The 20734-nt window shown below is 42.6% G+C and overlaps 1 protein-coding gene and 1 pseudogene across 15 annotated transcripts in view; both read left to right on the top strand.

Moving 5' to 3' along the window:
- The window catches only part of RBFOX1 (RNA binding fox-1 homolog 1), a 2042337-nt gene that overhangs the window by 419278 nt on the left and 1602325 nt on the right, over positions 1–20734 (top strand). The gene's annotated exons all lie outside the window — the stretch shown is intronic.
- Positions 12010–13326, top strand: LOC144318105 (keratin, type I cytoskeletal 18 pseudogene; annotated as a pseudogene).

Genomic DNA, 20734 nt, shown 5'->3' on the forward strand with positions numbered 1-20734 from the left:
ACTCATAATGTATGTCCTATCCACTTTCCTTGGGCTTCCAGGTCCCAGACTGTGGACATCAGCATACAAAGGATGAACCCTTAACTCTGACCTCTCCATAGGTATCCCCTTTCCCTTATGTCTTTGGGAAGGCATAGAAGCTAAGGCTGTGTCCTTCTTCTGTCTTAGAGGTCCTCTACTTTCTATCCACTCCCACCAATTGCCAACTCATTTCATTTAATCTCTCACGAGGGAGCCAACTATCTCCAAACTCACCTAGTCTTTTAAACATCTGCTTATGGAACGCCTGGGTGGCTCAGTGGTTGAGCGTCTTCCTTTGGCTCAGGGCATGATCCTGGAGTCCCAGGATCAAGTCCCACATCAGGCTCCCTGCATGGAGCCTGCTTCTCCCTCTGCCTATGTCTTTGCCTCCCTCTCCCTCTCCCTCTCCCTCTCCCACTCATGAATAAATAAATAAAATTTAAAAAATAAACATCTACTTATAATTCAGTCTGTACTGTGGGTTACAGACCAGTCCTCTACATCAAGTGCACATCATCTTACTGCAGGGTTTTGTTCGTTAGGTTTTGGTAGTGGTTGTTGATTTGGTGGTGGTTGCAGAAACTTACATCTCAGTCAGCTGTGCAAGGCAACTCCCACCCTGTATGACAGAGTTTTGCATGCCTTGGTTGTTCCTCTAGAGCCTCTGAAGAGCTGGGTATACAGTTCTAACCACAGGTTGGAGGGCAAGGGTTGTGTTGGTGGAAAGATTCTGGATAAAATATGGAAACTTAAAGACAGCAGCTCATCTTATCTTCTTATGGCCCATGTTTTTTGTTTTTTTTGTTTTGTTTTGTTTTTTTCTGACTTTGGGATAGATAAGATGGGGAACTGCTTATAGGTGTTGTTACTAGAAGGAGGGGAATGCTGTCCAGGTAGGTTTAAGATGGAATGCCATAATCCCTAACTGAGAGATACTGAGTTATGGGAATGACAATTGGTGCCTGAGTTCCAGAATTGCCCATCAACTGGGGAGGGGTGGGTGAGGACGTGAAGGTCCTATGGACAGAAAGGAATGGAGCATGGGGTAGAGTCCAGGGTGCAGAGTCCAAGAGACATCACACTGAACCGGACCTGTCCCGATCTCACCCTGCTTGGCATCCAGGCTCACACACATCTCTGGCTCTTGCTATTGTTACCCCTTCTAAGTATACAACAGGGATTGCTAGGGCACTCTCAATATCTTCCCCATTATATTTATAGGGTGGTTTTCCTCTTGACTCCTAAAAAGGCATAAATGAAGCTTTTTATTTGAAAGGGGAAGCCTGTTTACTGTAATTAGGCATTTAAAGACCCTCATTAGTCGTCTTTGCTGGACCTAATACTCAGTGGTATCAAAATGAGAGCTTTCAGCCTTGTCGCCTCCTCCCTCACCCAGCATTATTCTTTGAGGATTCCTGCTTGTATTTCTCCTCAGTCCTTAAACCTCATGACCATACTCTTGACCTAATGAAGTCCCATTAGTTTCTCTCTGCAGATGAAAAAATATATATATTTGTTCCAGTTAGAAAAGGTTAAGAAACAGGCCACCCAGCAGAGTGAATGCACAGCTTACCCAGCTATGCAATTATCCAAAAATAACCCATTTCCATTTGCAAGAGTAGACTGCATTTAAATAAGCATTCTCTTCAAATAAACTTTCATTAAGTCAGATTTCTCTATAGTGTGCATGCTTAATGAATGCGTGTGCGCCCGTGTGAGGTATATAACATTTACCTCCATGCTTAGTTTTTGGAACATAAACGAAGCTGAACTGTAATGAGATAAGTGAACGCATTTGGCAGCGATAGCATTGATTTAAACAAAGGAACACTGAAATGTGCATCAAATGGGAGTTGCTAAGATATCTGAGTTTCTGAAGAAATGGATGCTAAAATTTCATAGGATACTATAGCCTTCTTCCCTACACACATCTTATTAGAGACTCTGAATCCAACATGCCCTCCCTGTTTAGACCTCTTTAGAATACACTTTCGCCTACCCACCTCATGGCATCATTGGAAAGTGATATGTGGCTGACAGGAAGCATGGCTACAGGTGCAAGATGCAAAATACTATTTTCCTAGTGTTTTCAGCCCAAATGAAATACCGGCATGGATCCTGTTCGAAAGCTACCAGGTGGTAGCATTTATTTTGGCTGAAACTCTGCGTCGTTGCCAAAATCTGCTCTTCTCTGCATTACTCTTGTGCAGATTTGAGTCTGCCTGCTGTGGAGGAAGCAGATGATTCTGGGCTCAGCCCACGTGGGTGCCATTGAAATGGGAGGTCAGGCTAGCCTCTGCTGCTTCCCGGGTGCTTTATTAGAAAATGATTTTTATTGTGTCCAAATGGAGCCACTCTCTGTGGGACATAGGTATGCGATGCCCAGATGAGAAACTAGATCACACTGACCACCTCTGTTGGGTTTTTTTTCAACCTATTGTATTCAAGTGTTTTACATTTTCAAAAGAATGAAAAGTTTAAAAAGCCAGGAAGTAGGATAGAGATGGGGTAGCGTATGGGGGTGTCTTTGGCCCCCTTAAAGAATCCCAAATAATATGTCAGCAGAAAGCCCAGTTGTAGAGCCTACAAACTACCATAAAAAGATCAGAGTCAATTAAATCGATGTAACAGGAGGTAGAAGAGATGTGAGGGACTGCATTCTAAATCTTATCTTTTTAGTAAAACACCTTGTTAATGTGTTATAGATTAAATCGCATCCCCTCAAAATTTCTATGTTGAAGTCCTAACTCAGGATGTGACCTTATTTGGAGATAGGGTCTTTATGGAGGTTATCAGGTGAAAAGGAGGTCATTGAGGTGGGCCCTAATCCAATATGATTGGTGTCCTTAGAAGAAGGGAAAATTAGGACAAAGACACATATACTAGGAAGACCATGTGAGGACACAGGAGATGACAGTCATCTATAAGCCAAGGAAAGAGGCGTGGAACAGATTCCCCTTCACAGCCTTTAGAAGGTACCAGCCCTGCTGACAGCGTGATCTTAGACTTCAGGTCTCCAGACTGTGAGACAACACATTTGAGTTGTGTAAGCCGCTCAGTTTGTGGTACTTCATTATGGCAGGCCTAAAAAACTAATGCAGGAGGTAAGCAGCAAGGAGATCTTGGAAGAAAATCCAGATTGTGAGTTATGTGCAAGTCCTGGATATTTGTTTTCTAACTAAGGGAGATTATGTAGAGTTGATGTAGAAAGAAGCTGACCCATAGGGGAGCTTTACTATGGAGGAACTGTAGGCTCTGGAAATTCCAAGAGTAAGAACAAATGAGGCTTTAGCAAGAATGATATATGTAAGTCACTCTTTTGGTTTCATATAGATTTTTTTAAAGAGGAGCTATAGGCTCACAAAAAATTGAGAGGAAGGTGCAGAGATTTCACACACACCTCCTGTGCCCACATATGCATAGCCTCCCCTACTATCAGTATTTCCCACTGTAGTGGAACATTCATTACAATCAGTGAACCTACACTGATATGTCATAATTTCCCAAAGTCCATACTTTACATTAGAATTCACTCTTGGTGGTGTACATTTTATGGGTTTAGACAAATGTATGATGACATGCAACCATCATTATGGCATCATACAAAGTATTTTTCACTGGCCCCAAAATCCTTTGTGCTCTACCCCTCTATCCCCTACCCCAAACCCCTAACAACCACTGTTCTCTTTACTGTCTCCATGGTTTTCTGCCTTTTCTAGAATGTCATATAGTTGGAACCATACAGAATGTAGCTTTTTCAGACTGGCTTCCTTTTCTTAATTATATACATTTAAGTTTCTTCCATGTCTTTTCATGGGAGGGTAGCTCATTTCTTTTCAGCACTCAATAATACTCTGTGGTCTGGATGTACCACAGTTTATCCATTTACCTACCGAAGGGCATCTTGGTTGCTTCCAAGTTTTGGCAACTATGAATAAAACTTCTACAAACATCCATGTGCAGGTTTTTATGTGGACATAAGTTTTCAGATCTTTTGGATAGATACCAAGGAGCACGATTGTTAGATTGTATGGTGAGAGTATGTTTAGTTTTGTAAAAACCTGCCAAACTGTCTTCCAAATTGGCTGCACCATTTTGCATTCCCTGTGGCGATGAATGAGAGTTCCTCTTGCTCCACATTTAGCATTTGGTCTTGTCAGTGTTCCAGATTTTGGCCATTCTGATAGGTGTGTCATAGAGATATTTTTGGAAACTATTTTCACAGAGGCAGTATCATAAACATACATAATGTCTACACATGCTCCATCAATGTTCAGTAGTGTGCAATAAGTACTATCTCCTCTCTGACTCACTCCATCTCTTTCTAGAGAGAAGTTCCCAGCTTCCCCAACATACCCTAGTTCATGGTAGACATCCACAACTAAGCAAATGACTTAATTACTCATTCACTAATCATCATCCATATTCATTTGTAAGAGTGCCTACTGTGTGTCAAGGGCTTCAGGATACCATTAGAGTTTCCTTTCCTTTATGGCAGAGGATTTAAATTTTATTTTAAAAATAACAACCCCCCCCCCATTTTACTCTAAACAAATCTCACATTAACTTGGAAATTCTGAAGTGCTTATAAAGTCTTGGTGCATGTGGTTTGATCCCAGAGGGATAGAGTCTACATTCTTTTTTATTTTTTTTTTATTTTTTTATTTTTTTAGAGTCTACATTCTTAAATCAGCTCAAGGGAACTCATCCTTTTCTGGGGAATGTGTATGCTACAAAGGACATAGCATCCTCCATCCACTAACTTCTCTCACCCCCATAGCTCTTTTCAACAAATCTCCCCTCCCCCAACCTTCTTTTCTCCCAATTCTCCATGCCTAACATTATACCCCTCCCTCCCTTCCTCCCTCCCTCCCTCCCTCCCTTCCTTCCTTCCTTCCTTCCTTCCTTCCTTCCTTCCTTCCTTCCTTCCTTCCTTCCTTCCTTCTTTCTTCCTATTTTTTTTAAAAAATTTTTTAACTTTAATTTGCCCCCCCTTTTTTTTGAGAGAGAGAGAGAGCTTGGATGAGGGGAATGGCAGAGGGAGAGGGAGAATCCTAAGTAGGCTCCTTACTTAGCACAGAGCCTGGCATGGGTCTCAGTTTCAAGACCCTGAGATTATTACCTGGCCAGAATCAAGAATCAGACCAACTAAGCCACCCAGACACCCCTACCCAGGTCTTTCTTGAATGGGAGAAGGCAGATAGAGCTTGGAGCAGTACTGCATGGGAGGGTATGATACAAGCCAGACCAGAATTATTCAGAAGGCAGGGAACCTCATCAATTACAAGCTTAAAAACAAGGTTGCCTTGTTTGGTCAAAGAGGTTCTGAAATCTCAGAACCTCAAGTTCTGGGTCTGCCCAACATGCATTAGACTGTTTATTTTCCATTCATCCATCCGTTTGCCACAGGAGCCTGGATGGATTCACTGTAGCCTCGGTACTCTAGAAAATTAAGGGATGAAACCAAAGGTCTGATAGTCTGCATTTGTAGAGCTTGATGAAATAATCGCAGACATGTTATGCTGCCAAATCCAGAAATTTGAGTGTTTTAAAAGCAAGAACAAGAATGTGTCAATGTCCAGATGAAAGGAAAATAATTCCTTATGGTGGAAACACAGGCATCTGTGTGAGAAAGATTAGGGAGTGAGGGTCAGAGAATTTTTCTTCTATTTTGGAGGTGCTATTTCTTGACCTTGAGGTGTCCCTCTTGTCTGGGTTGCTGCTTTTGCCTCCCCAGGATGAGCTCTCCATCACCTGGCCCAGCCTTCAGGGCAAAGAGCTCTTCAAGAGCCCAATGAATCTTAATAAAAAATGGAAATGGCTTTTCCCCTTCATTTTAATTAACATTATGTCTACATTTCTGGGATAATGGATAATTAAGTGAGTTCCCTTGGCATTACAATGTTCTTGGAAATAATTTATGGTTTCGTTTCACTATGTGAAGGCTGTTTGGGTTGGTTCTGAAGTTCCATCATAAATATTTCTGAGGAGTATTTGCACGTCAGTGATTTGTATTCACACGGCTGTGATACTGCATTCTGGGGAAGTGTCTTATGTAATATTTTCTTAAAGGGAATGCTTCCATTCTTTGCTTGCTTTCCAGGCACAGAGTCATTTTCAGAATGTTGTATTCAGGCCTTAGATAGCCTCTCAGTGGACCTTCTCAAATTGGTCTGGGCTTAAGAACAATAAAGGTTGATATTTATTAAATGCTCACTAATATGTACCAGGGACTATGCTAAAACATTTTGCATGTATAGTCTATATTTGGTAGTCATAATAAGCCAATGGATTAAGTGCTATTATTGTTAGCCCCAGTTTACCCCAGCTAGAGAGTGGCAGGGCTGGAATTTGAAACTAGGCAGTCTGCTTACATCACCCATGGTGCCCAGTGAACTCCTTATGACACCCTTATGGAACTATTTGTAGATAGAGATGTGTCAACCTTCTGCTTTCAGAGAAGCATCCTCCAGGAGACCTCTTGTGGTGATGGAAATGTTCTATATTAGAACTGTCCAATATAGTGGATGCTAGCTATGGATGGCTATTGAGCCCATGAAGTATCTGTGACTATGGAACTGAATAATTGAATAACCTTAACTTCAAATAGCTCCATGTGGTTGTTGGCTGCCGTATTGGGACAGCACAGCTCTAGAGCAAATTGTCTGCTCTGGGCAATAATATTCTGACCACCACTTTTGCTGCTATAACAAATTACTCAAACTGCCTGGTTGAAAAAAACCACAAATGTATGACTTCACAGTTCTGAAGTCAGAAGTCCTAAATGAAGGCTGTGTTCCTTCTGGAGCCTCTAGTGGAGAATGTGTTTCCTTGCCTTTTCTAGTTTCTAGAGCCCACTTGCATTTGTTGGCTGGTGGTCTCTTCTTCTATCTTCAAGTTAAACAGCAGAGCAACTTCAACTCTCTCTGATTCTGACTTTTTGCCTTCTTCTTATTAGGACCCTTTTAATTATATTGGCATACCTGGATAATCCACGATAATCTCTCCTCAAGATCCTTAAGATTCTTGACCTTGAGGTGCCCCTCTTGTCTAGGTTGCTGCTTTTTCTCCCCAGGCTGAGGGGAAGTCTCTGCAAAGTCCCCTTATTATATAAGGTGACATACTGAAAGGGAATAAAGGCGAAAGGAGAAAAAATGAGTGGGAAATATCAGAAAGGGAGACAGAACATGAGAGACTTCTAACTCTGGGAAACGAACTAGGGGTGGTAGAAAGGGATGTAGGCGGGGTTTGGGGTGATTGGGTGACGGGCACTGAGGGGGGCACTTGATGGGATGAGCACCGGGTGTTATTCTATATGTTGGCAAATTGAACACCAATAAAAAATTTATAAAAAAAAAATAAGGTGACATATTCACAGGTTCTGAGGATCGGGACCAGGACAGCTTTATGGGGGAGCCATAAATTAGCTCCCAAATATCCTTGTGGGGTTATCATTTGGAGGGTAAGGGCACAGGCACTCTGAAGTTGCAGGGACCTGGGTGCAAATCCCCACTTTGTCACTTACTCCCTTTGTAACTTGGCTTTGAGCAGGGTGCTTAAGTTTTCTGAGTCTCAGTGAACTTATCTTTCAAAGGAGAATAATACTAACACCAAGCTGGTAGAGTCATAAAAATTAAGTGAGATGATGATTAGCACAGAGGGGGAAACCTAATAAGTGCTCACAATGGTTTGATGCTACTTCTTTTACTTAGTTTTTGTCACTATTTGGTGCAATGGTATACTCTTACTTCCTACTTTGCTCCTTTAAATAATATCCCTGGGGTCAAAGAAATACAGAGATGATGAGAATCATGATCATAAGTAGTAATCTCTTTCATTCAAATTGCTTTTTAAAAGCCTCCCTTTTATTTCACTTAATCTTTATAGCCGCCATTTGAAGTAAAAGTGGTAGCATTCTCACTTTGCAGAGAAAACAAAGGCTTATAATTATAGAGTTCCTGGACAGCAGAGCTAGGACCCAGATGCTTACCTACTGGTCCCAAGACTGATGCTCATTCCACCTTTTCATACCTACTTCTCTCCTGTGTTGAAACAAAGAAGGAGGAAGGTGTGCGTGTTTACATGTCGGGTGGAAGGATAAATCAAGAAAGGTGGGGAGGAATGGCAATAATATTTTGGCTCTGTGTTGCTGGTCCAGAGCCATTCATGTATGGTAAGACCTGAAATTTTAAGCACCTTTTTTTGACATCTTTGAGCCTCATAGGGCCTAAACATCTAACTGTGAGTTCCTCTGCTCTTACCAGATATACCCCACCTTCCCCCCACTTCTCCCCCAGAAGGAAAGGCTTTCCACCTGCTTAGTTCCCTTATCACCTAGACTAGCCGCATTCCAACTGGTCCTCGACCTGATGGGTCCCACCTTCCTACCAGCCTGCAGAATTATTCTGACGAACCAGACACACCCTCCTGTGGGAACAAGGGCCATCTCACACTCTTGTCACTATATAAGGCCTGCCTCCTGTAGCCCCTGCTGGTTACTTCTGCTCTAAGTACAACCTTCACTTGGCCCTGGGTGTTGTACACTGTCATAGCTTTCCTGGGCTGTGAGTATATGTGACCATTAAACAGTGTTGGTCTCATCTGTCCACTGTGGGGTGCCATGTATTAGGCCATCTCATCCTCCCTAGGACAGAGGAGCCCACCTTCACCAGTGGGATGAATAGGAGGTAATCAGAACAATCCTCCCAAATGTGAATTCTAACTGCCCACTCAGTCACTTGAAACTCAAGTCCTCCCAGTGCCTCAGTTTTTCCATCTCAGAAATGGAGCCATTATTCGTATAATAGGATTAATAGGATTCATATGAAAGTTGAACAAAATACATGTTTATGTATCTGGCATATAAAACACTGAACAGCTTTATTCATTCATTCATTCATTCCCCTATTGAACATATATATATTAAATACTCATTGGTTTTTGGGGAAGAAAAACTCTTATTAGGAAAACCCAGACTCAGTTATGAGTTTAGCTGACCATGCTATCAGTGACTACCTGGACATGAACTCGAGATATTTTGCTAAGTCCAGGGTGAATTTGAAAATAAATTGCATACCTACTTTTCAAGAAATGACAATACTTCGACTTCCTCTTCTCCCCCTTGCCCCTTGTATGAACTCATCTGGGCCTAGTCCCTCTGATGGTATCTCTCTCTCTCTCTAAACTGCTCAATTTATCTTGAATTTAAATTGCAAAAAGTTAGGATGTGCATAGTTGTTAAACTTTCAAACTTGAGCTTTCCTCACCCCTGCATTTCCAACTCAGCACAAAGGCATTTTCATTAGATGATCACCCAAGCTGTAGCTGGTGTTATACAATTCCATTTGGCACATAAAAATGTATTTCTTTCTGACTGCATTATATTACCCTACTTATTGAACCGTTTATCACATAGTGTGGGGCCCAAGCTCTGTTTTATTGAAACTACAGAATCAAATATCCATGTATCCACATATCTCTATGTCTCTACAGGTACTTTTCTGGAGAGAGTTGCTGCTTAGGAATGCTGACAAGCTAAGCAGTCTTCCTTCTCTGTTCCCCTGGGTTTAGTGTGGATTCCATTAGAAATACTTCCATCCTATAAAAGGGATGCCTGCCCGACCCCCGCCCCCAACCCCACCCTGCAATGGGATGATGGGATTGCACTGCCCCAGCATTTAGCATCAAATGTGAAATAGTAGGGTCATTATGAATCCCAAGACGAAAGGCTTCCAGGCCTGAGTTCATATGCCAGCTCTTCTTCTTCCCCTACCCTGTGACCTTGGGTCATGTTAAGAATCAGAATAAGCACTGGCTGAGTTTGCTAACTTGCATGATCTTTAGTCTTCTCATTTGTAAAGTAAATGGAGATGAGAGTAGCACCAAATTCAGATGCTGTTGAAGTGAATACATGAGCTAAAATGTATGTATGTTTGGAAGAGGGTTAGGTATCTTATGCGAGCTATCATTTTAATTTTCTTTCATACTTTGCTATCTTCTGATTCCTTCTTGGTAAAGGGAAGGTTAGAGGGGATATGATGAATTCTATTCATTCATTTATTCATTCATGTATTTGTTCATTCATCCAACATTTATTATGTGCGTATTATGTATCATGTGTGATACTAGGCTGTGGGATGCCAAGAGATTAAAATGAATAATACATAGCCTTAGCCCTCAAAAATGCTGAGTTTATTGCAAAGATAGACATGTGAGTGTTCACAAGCAAAATAGCCTGAATCCTGCCCTACTTCCCATCCCTTGCCCTCTAGCCTTGCTCTTGAAAGGATGCAAGGTTTCTGGAATTCCACTGTTAAAGTGCTTGAGTACAAATATTAACAGGCAGCTCCTGAGAAAGGCCTCCCAACTTGAAGTCAGCAGACCCCGTTTAAGTCAAATTTACCCACTTAACCTTGAGCAAATCATTCCTTTGCTTTCTCTGTAAAACCGGGAGTGACACTATCCACGCAGTCTACCACACAGAGCAGCATCTACTGCATCCAGAAAGTACTTTGTAAACTCTGAAGTGACGATTCTGATATGAGAAACAGAACACCCTGTCTCAGTCCCACATGGGAGAGGTGGGGAATGTGTGATAAAACAAGTTAGAACCCTGGCGGGTATTTCTGTCTCCTTCTGTTAAACTTGGGTTTGGCAACTTTTAAAACCCTTCTTCTTGATTCTAAAACTAGGTCCTAAGGGAACCTGTGAGACAAGCTGTCAAACAGTAACTGAAAAGTTAGATAAAGTTAGGGAAGCTAAGAGGTGGGTGCTTCTCTGATGCTTCTTGCCTAAAGATAGAACAAAGGAGGAACAATGCATCTCTCCAAGTGGGGAAAATGAAATCGTGGAGAGCTTTAATTTGTGGAACCCTGACTCTTGACTCTAGCTGCCTCCTCTAGGTTCTGAACCTGCTTGGAAAGTGAGTTTCTCAGTGTGGTCACTATTACTAGAACTGGACAGGGCAGTTCTTCACTAGACTGTGCAGTAGGTAACTGTGCCAAGTAAACACCAATCGTGGCCCCCAGGTCAGTCCCTGTGACAACCTCCAGCACCCATACATACTTTCAAGTATTCTCTAGAGAGGAAACTAGCAAGATTTTTCTGTAAAGATCCACATAGCAAATATTTTGGGCTTTGTCTGCCATACGGTCTCTGTTGAAACAGCTCAACTCTGCATTGTACTGGAAAGCGACCATAGACATATTAGCAAATGGATATGCTATGTTCCAATAAATTTTATTTCTAGTAGCAGGCTGGAATTGGTCTGGTGGAGGACTCTGTTTTAGGGAATTATACCACCCCATTGAAATTAACTTTTCTATAAGGAGAAAATTGGGCAGAGAAATGGGCTGGTTGTCCTGGATGGTATTGATAGTCAGAAAATGATGACTTCTTCATAGAAGAAGGAAATGCAAAATGGAAGACTTTGTTTTGACTGTCCCCCTGAATTATGATTCTCCAGAGAAACAAGACCAATAGATAGGCAGGCCAACAAACAGATAGGTAATGGTTATGAAGGCTGCGAAGTCTCACAATGTGACAAGCTGGAGTTCCAGGAAAGCTGGTTGTAAATTCAGTCTGAGTCTGAAGGCCTGAGAACCAAGGGAGACAATGGTGTAAATCTCAGTCCCAGGGTAGAAGATGAGATGAGATGTCACACCTCAACCAGGCCGAAGAGATGGGGTGAATTCTTCCTTTCTCTGACTTTTTTTCTATTCAGGCCCCAAAAGATAGGATGGTGCCCATCACCCTGGGGGAGGGCCATATTCTGGATCTGTTAGTTCAAATGCTAATCTAATCTGCAACTCCCTTATTGACACACCTAGAAATAATATTTAACCAAATATCTGGGCATCTCCTGATTGAGTCAAGTTGATACATAAAATTAACTATCATACATCCTGTACTATTTTAAAAATTGAGGCATTGGCCTGGCCCAAGCCTGAGTCCTGGCCTCCTAAGTCAGCCACTTACTCTCCGAACAGCATGAGCTTCACCACCCATTCCACCTTCTCTTCCAACTACCGGTCCCTGGGCTCCGTGCAGTTGTCCAGCCACCAGGTCTGGCCAATCAGCAGTGGTGCGGCCAACATTTATGCAGGTGTGGGGGGCTCAGGCTCCCAGACCTCCGCATCCTGCTCCACCAGCTTCCGGGGTGACTGAGGGTCCGAGGGCCTGGCCACGGATATGGCTGGGGGTCTGGCGGGCATAGGGGGCATCCAGGGCAAGAAGGAGACCATGCAAGACCTGAATGACCAGGACCTCCTACCTGGAGAGGGTGAGGAGCCTGGAAGCTGATAATCAGAGACTGGAGATGAAAATTTGGGAACACCTGGAGAAAAAGGGACCCCAGGTCAGAGAGACTGGGGGCATTACTTCAAGACCATTGAGGGCCTGAGGGCTCAGATCTTTGCAAGTGCTGTGGACAATGCCCTCATCGTTCTACAGGTTGACAATGCCTGGCTTGCTGCTGACGACTTCCGAGTCAAGTATGAGATGGAGCTGGCCATGCACCAGTCTGTGGAGAGTGACATCCATGGACTCCACAAGGTCATTGATGACACCAATGTCACTCGGCTGCAGCTAGAGACAGAGATCGAGGCTTTCAAGGAGGAGCTGCTCTTCATGAAGAACCACGAGGAGGAAGTAAAGGGTCTACAAAACCAATTGCCAACTCTGGGTTGACGGTGGAGTTGGATGTCCCCAAATATCAGGACCTCAGCAAGAGCATGGCAGATATCTGGGCCCAGTATGATGAGCTGGCTCAGAAGAACCAGGAGGAGCTGGACAAGTACTAGTCCCAGCAGATCGAGGAGAGCACCACAGTAGTCACTACAGAGACCCCTGAGATAGGAGAAGCTGAGATGACCCTCACAGAGCTGAGACGTACCGCCCAGTCTTTGGAAATCAACCTGGACTCAATGAGAAACCTGAAGGCCAGCTTGGAGAACAGCCTGAGGGAGGGGTCGAGACCCGCTATGTGATGCAGATGGAGCAACTCAATGGGGTCCTGCTGCACCTGGAATCAGAGCTGTCCCAAACCCAGGCAGGGGGGCAGCGCCAGGCCCAGGAGTATGAGGCCCTGATGAATGTCAAGGTCAAGCTGGAGGCTGGGATTGCCACCTACCGTCACCTGTTGGAAGATGGGGAGGACTTCAATCTTACTGACACCCTGGTCAACAACTCCTTGCAGACCATCCAGAAGACCATCACCCGCAAGATCATGGACAGTAAGGTGGGATCTGAGACCAATAACACCAAAATTCTGAGGTGTTGAGGCAGCAAAACAGGGTACCCTTTGAGGAGCAGGAGGCCAATAAAAAGATTCAGAGGTCAAAAAAAATTAAGGCATTGTTTATATACAAGAAACATAATTTACATACAATGAAATCTCAAAAGTACAGTTCAGTGAGTTTTGACAAAAATACACTTGTGTGAGAATCATCTCTAAGATGTTTCCCTCCCCTAAGAATGTGTCTTATGCTGGGATGCCTGGGTGGCTCAGCAGTTCAGCGTCTGCCTTTGGCTCAGGGCGTGATCCTGGAGTCCTGGGATCATGTCCCACATCAGGCTTCCTGCAGGGAGCCTGCTTCTCCCTCTGCCTATGTCTCTGCCTCTCTCTTGGTGTCTCTCATGAATAAATAAAATCTTTTTTTTTAAAATAAAATCTTAAAAAAAAAAGGATGTATCTTATGCCCCTGGACAATCTAGGGTCCCCCAACCTGAAGCAACCACTGTTCTGATTTCTATCCCTATAGATTATCCATTTCTGTTTTTCTATTTCATATATTGGAATTTTGTAGCTCATACATTTTTTGTGTCTAGTTTTGACTTTTTCATTAAATAAAATAGGGGTATAAACAATAATATAAGACAAACTGATTATAAAGATCACCCTAATCCCATCACCTGAAAAACACATCTGTTTTCATCATGGTAAATTCTTCTCCAAATCTGACCCATGTGTGCACATCTTTTAATATAATTATTTTCAGACTTTACACACCATTTCCCCTGATTTTTTATTTAATGATACACCAGACACATTTTCCTTGTTTCCATGGAATTACCTTAATGATTGTTTAGTAGTTGTCTAAGATTCCAGCCTACTGATGCGTTCAACCTTTCTGAAACCTTCCCATTATAGAGAGAGGTAGTATATCTAGGTATATTCTGAGGAGGCTGATTTCCTGGTCCAAATACTGACTCTGTGCCTCAGTTGCTCATCTATGAGGTAGGAAGTACACCAGGACCTACTTCATAGGGTTGTTGTTAGGATTAAATGAATTTCTCCATGTCAGATACTCAGAACAATGCTTAATACATAATAAGCACTATCATCATTAGGTATCTAGGTTGTCCAGTTTTTTTATAGGTGATGTCATCACAGATACTTTAGGTCCTACAGCTATTACCTTTTCCTGAATTATTCCTAAGATAAATTCCCAGGAGGAGAGTTAAAGAGATGGGCTATCTGATGGCCCTTACTATGTGCTGTCCACCCTCCTGTGTTCTCTTCTCAATTCATGCATCCTCTGCACTGGCTCCTCATCTGTGATGATCCTTCTGTACTTCTCACATCCTGTAAATTTCCAGTTTTTCTCAGTAATGTCTCCAATTTTTTTAATTAATCTACCTCTTTTCATTCCTACTTGCCATTACCTTGGCCCATGCTAACATCATCTCACTTCTGGATTGCTGAAACCACCTCCTACTTCCATTCTCCCATTTAGGCCCACCCATCCCACCAGTTTTCTATTGACTGATAGAGCTGTCCTCTCAATAGGCTCATCTGATCATATCACCTACCTGTAAAGGTCCTATCACCCTTAGAATAATCCAAACCTCTTGATACGCTTTCCAGGGCCCTTGTTGATTTAGACCCACTTCTATTATTCAGTCTTCCCACCACACATGACTCCCCCGCCCCGCCATTCTTCTCTCTGTCTCTCACATGAAGCATGTCTTTCTCATCTTCATCTCATCTCATCTCTCTTTTCCTCTCCCTCCTAGATATACTGTTGCTCAGCCTTGAAATCTTTTTCTTTACATTTGTTTTTATTTAAGTTTGATTTTCCAGCATATAGTATAACACCCAGTTATACTTGCCCGTCACCCAGTTACCCCATCCCCCCACCCACCTCCCCTTCTGTAACCTTTTGCTTACCAGAGTTAGGAGTCTCTTATGGTTTGTTTCTCTAATTTTTCCCACTCATTTCCCCTCCTTTCCCTGATAAATCCCTTTCACTATTTCTTATATTCCCCCATATGAATGAAACCATATGATTGTCCTTCTCTGACTGACTTATTTCACTCAGCATAATACTGTCCAGTTCCATCCACATCAAAGCAAATGGTGGATATTTGTCCTCTCTGATGTCAGCCTTGAAATCTCATTTTGGCTCTTAGATCAGAGGAAAACCCATCCCTAACCTCCCAAGTTATCTTTGATATCTTCTCTTTTTTGTTATTCATGAGACTTTTGTGACTACTTGTTTATTGTGTTTCTACCTCTAGGAGAGGTTCTGTATTTTTACCCTCCTTAATTCCTCCTTACTATCCTAGCACATGGTAGGCCCTTGGTACATGTTTGTTAAATTAGTAAATGAGAGATTTACTGATTTCAGGAGAGCTGTACCAACTTAACACCAATGTAATACAGATGTCATTTCACATGCAGGCTTGACAGCATTGGGTATTGTTGTTTTAGAAATGTTTTCATTGATTTAGTCTAAAATAATACCTCCAGATTATTTTAATTTGTATTTGTTCAGCTATTAATAAAAAATGAATTTTTTTTCAAAGATGGGGACCAAAAGTTAAGGATTAACCCTCCCCCCTCTACTCACTTGCTCATTTGTTCATTCAACAAACTTACAAAGTTCCAGATTATGTGCTAAATTCTGAGGATTCAAGTTGCCAATGATACTATCCCCTTTCCACAGAGAAATCATGGTCAAGAGAGGAATTCAGAAATGCAAATAAATGATAAAAGAGAGTAACAGGGACCATAATGAAGAGATGTATTGGGGCTTGTTTTAGACTTGAGAAGGTTCTGGGCTACCTTTATGTTGAGAGCAAAGCTTGGCTCCAGGGGTTCTGTTATTTACCCATGAGGATAAAATGGATGATCCTTCCATTTTCTTTTTTTTCTTAAGATTTTATTATTTTTTTATGAGAGAGAGAGGCAGAGACACAGGCTGTGGGAGAAGCAGGTTCCCTGCAGGGAGCCTGATGCAGGACTCGATCCCCAGACCTGGGATCATGCCCTGAGCCAAAGGCAGATGCCCAGCCGCTGAGCCACCAAGGTGTCCCCTAACATTTTCTTCATAGTCTCCCCATCTATCTCATCCTGGGATAAAATTCAGTCGTCTTAGCCTGACCATTGCCCAAGCCCAACTTGGACGTTATCTTTAATGATGCTTCTCTCTTGCCTGGCTGGACATACTCACTGAACCCCATTTCACGTTTGACTAGCTTCATATCAGACTCTTAATGAGATGACAGTGTGAAATTGGTGTTTGGCCTCATCTGGGAATGGTGGGAGGGAAGGAATGGGAAGAGGTCAGAAAGGTAGGATGAAACATGATGAAACAAGATGAGCTAGCAATATTTCTCTTTGTGAAGAAGACTGTGTAGTGACCATACAAGGCCTTCCATTGGGAGAAAAGGAAGCAAGTGCATACACCCAACAGCACAACTGTCCAGGGTTCTGCTCCTTGAGGACCTGGTTCTAATGAATCTATTCCTGGTTCTAATGAGGTGTTCTCTAACACACACAGAAACTTCTTAGTCAGAAGTTATTTGTGAGTTTATGCCCTAGGAGACTCAATATAATCCTCTCCCAGGATTATAAATCAGCACAATAGTAAGGTTTTGGAATTTGGGTTCCATGATTATGCTTATCCATGATCAGATGGCAGTGTATATACCTGTCTCATGTCCTCAAAGGCTTTATGGTTAAGGTTGGAAGACAAGATCTACAACAGAGAAAAATAAAATTATAAGCAATCATATGTGACTGCTAAAGCAGAGGAAGATATATAAGAATGTTGTAGACAAGGTGGCAGAGAATGGGATCTTGGAGAGTGAGGTTTGGCAAAATGCGGGGTACGGGGAAGGCATCTCAGGAGAGGGTCACACCACCAGTGGAGGGATGCTGGTAGAGTGAGCCTGGATGTTCAAGGTCCACTGACGATAACTTCTTGAGGTGGTCTGATGGTCTCACACATTGGTGAGAGCTAATAAGTAACATTGGAGAGTAAGAATATGCCAGGATTGTAGTGTTCGAATTCAGTAAAGAATAAGATGTTCTGTGGAAGGACATTGGCTTCGTTGAAAAAATTGAGCAGAGACTATAGGAGGCAGCACAGGGCCCAACCACAAGACACCCTGACTCTGAGCATCTGAAAAAGACCTCCCCTCTACCCCTGCCAGGAAGGTGGGAAAAGAAGCCACAGGGCCATGGTCTGTAGTGTGGAACTAATCTAGTGATTGACTTGTATGGTATTGGGAAGATTGTCTATGAACCCCTTTGCACAGGTAGAGATTTGACTGCTCAAAATATGACACCAGTTTGACCACACTTCTGGGGCTGCAACCCAGTCTCTGTTGTTTACCAGAAACTCATTATTTACCCCAGCTGGGGAGAAGAAATGAGTGAATCTGTCAACTCTTCTGTTTACACCCTGGATTTTAATTTTATTAACTACTGTCCTCGTTAGAGACACTTGGTGCAGCAAACGTTCTTTTTTTTTTTTTTTTTTTTTTTTTTAAGAGAACAATTGTTTCCCTCCACAAGGGCAAACATAAACCTTATTTACCAAACTGCCAACCTCATCAGCGAGTGTGAGATATACATATGTGTGCACGCACAAACACAAACCAAGCATCCTGAGAGCTGTATTGTCATTGAGAGTCAAATGCTTTTTGCTCCACCCCTTCCCAAATTATAAGAAAAATTAAAAAGAAACAAATATAAGGAGTCCCAGAAGCAATTTAGATCTGTGAATATTCCCTATCCCATTCCACCCCCATATGTAGGGTTTTCCTGTATTCTAGGAAAATAGAAGCTTCGTTCAAGACATCTCCCCCTGCCCACCACACATGGCAGAGGGCTGGCAGCCAACACTGCTCTGCTTCCAGCTGATGCTCATGTGACAGACTAGCAGTCCATGCTAGCCAAAAGTTTCAGAGTCCTGGAGTCCTTGTGCACAAATCCTTCTCCCTCTCCTTTCTACACTCCCTCTCCCTCACTCTCATGCAACAAGAAGTAGGAACCATATCTCTGTAAGGAGGACTCATCAGAATCTCTAATTAAATACATGGCAGCTGGTGAATTAAAGCATTTGTCTTAGCTCTACCTTCCTATAATACCTTATAATCCTGAGAGTCCAAAGTCTGAATTAATTATAATTTTTAAGAACCCAGGGAAACAGCAGCATAAAGGAGGGCGGGAGGGAGAAGGAGAAGCTATGGATGGTGACAATAAATGCTTGTGAGAAAGGGACAGAGCCCTCATTGTATCTAGAAGCGACTTTAGGAAGTTTATAAGCCTGCTTATTTGTATATATTGATATGAGTGAGATGTATGTGTGCGCACACATGTGCATATATTCGGGTCAAGTCTTAAGCACTTACTATTGGGCACTTCATAGTATCAGTTAATCAGCACTATCGCATCATCATCACTAGTAACAGTACTACTAGTAGAATGTTATAGCTACTGAGAGCTTATCATGTGCTCTCTGCAGGCTAAGCATTTGTCCCAACCATACCTTAGGATGCATGACTATGTAGTTGATATCATGCTTTTAACAAGGAAACGATGGAAGCTCAGAAAGGTTAAGTTACCTTCCTGAAGTCTCCCACAGCTCATAGGTGTCAGAGCTAGTGCTCAGATCTGGGCTGACCTGATCCCAGAAATCATTCTCCTAATCACCAGGCCAGTCTTGCTAAATTTACTATATGCCAGGCCCTTTGCTAGGTGCCCAGATTATAGACTTTAATAAGAATAATTCTTACCCTTAAGGAAAAGAGCCTGCTGTTGAGGCTAGCTAAGGTTTGCTGCTGTAACAGATATACCTGCACATCTGAGGGGCTTATTGCAGGGAAGATTTATTTCTCTCTCGTTGGATGTGTGACCATCCACGAGGAATGGGCACTCTATTCCTTGCAGTTATTCAAGACCCAGGCTCCTACCATTCTGTGGCTCCTAATTCTCACTATCAGACTTCCAAGGAACAGGAGGGCAAGGGTGTCATATATAGAATTTGTATCAGTTAGGTCTGGGAGTGGCCAGCAGTCCTTCCCCCTCCTGCTCTGTCCACCCTAACTCAGTCATGTGGCCATGCCTAACTGCAAACTTGGAAAAGGAGCCTAGCATGTCCCCAAGAAGGAGAAAAGAATGAGGTGTATTTGGAAAAGGCTTTTAAGAAGGAGAAATCCCTGCATTTTTTAATGTCAAAGGTGCAGAGAAGGATGGGACTGTCTGAACAGCTTTGTTTTTATCTCCTCATCTGCCAGAAGTAGCAAGCTTAGTCTTTAAAAAGATGATGAAAAGAAAATAAAATGACTCATAATGCTCACAAGTGCAGCACACATGCAGTGAAAAGAACAATGCTCCTGGTGGAGTTAGGGGTTTGAGTTCACATCTTGGCCCTACCAGGGGAAAACATTTCTTACCCTCTCTGTGCCTCGGCTCCCTCCTTGGTAAAATGGAGATAATAGCACCCTGCCACATGGGGTTGCATGAAAATGAGAGGCAAGAAGACCGGTGAAATGTCTGGCACATGCCATGCCGGTGTCACCGCCCTGCCCTGGCAGCAGCAAGAAGCTCTTCCAAAGTCTCTCTAGCTGCTCTCAGCACCCTGTGCTACTTTTATGGGAGTATATGCTAGATCTTCTTTCAATTTCTCCCATAGTGAGTCACCTCAGTCATCAAAAGGCACATGCTTAAATGCTCACCAAACATGTAATCAACTATTTTCCTTTTTAAAAATTTTCTATTGCCTTAAAAAAATAGGTAGCTTGGCCAATAATTTTAGAAGTGATCAACAAATGGGGCATCTGGGTGGTTCAGTAGGTTAAGCAATTGTCTTCATCTCAGGTTTTGATCCTGGGGTCCCTCTCCCTCTGCACCCCTGCCCTCCCCCATCCCTGGCTTATGCTCGCTCTCATACTCTGCTCTCTCTCAAATCTTTAAAAACAAAAAGTGATCATAGAATATTCATAATTTTATTATTTTAAGAGACATGATTTGTTAAATGGTGGCTTACGAGGCACTATTCAAAGACCTTTACATGCAATATCTCTTCTGTCCTAACAACCAACCCACAGTCTGGATCCTATTATTATCCCCACGTGGATATTAGCCAAGAACATGGAGTTTTGGTCCGTCTTGTCCACTGCTCAACTCTCAGCACCTATGACAGTGCTTGTCATGCAGCAAAGACTCAAAAGTTTGTGGGATGGATGGGCAGCTTCCCATTTCCAGGAACAATAGGCTTGGCAAACTTATATGTGACTTGCCAAAGATACCTAACAGTAAGTATTCGAGCTACATCCAAATCCGGGTCTTTCTGGCCCCACACTACATTCTGAAGAGTAGAAAATGTTAGCCAAAGCAGGAGTTGGACCTTAGGGATTCAAAAGGAAGTGATCTCACAAACCCGTGACACATTTGATTGATCTAAATACACTTTGCTCAATT

The sequence above is a fragment of the Canis aureus genome, chromosome 8 (genome assembly GCF_053574225.1).
Source record: "Canis aureus isolate CA01 chromosome 8, VMU_Caureus_v.1.0, whole genome shotgun sequence".
In the NCBI taxonomy this organism is placed as follows: domain Eukaryota; kingdom Metazoa; phylum Chordata; class Mammalia; order Carnivora; family Canidae; genus Canis; species Canis aureus.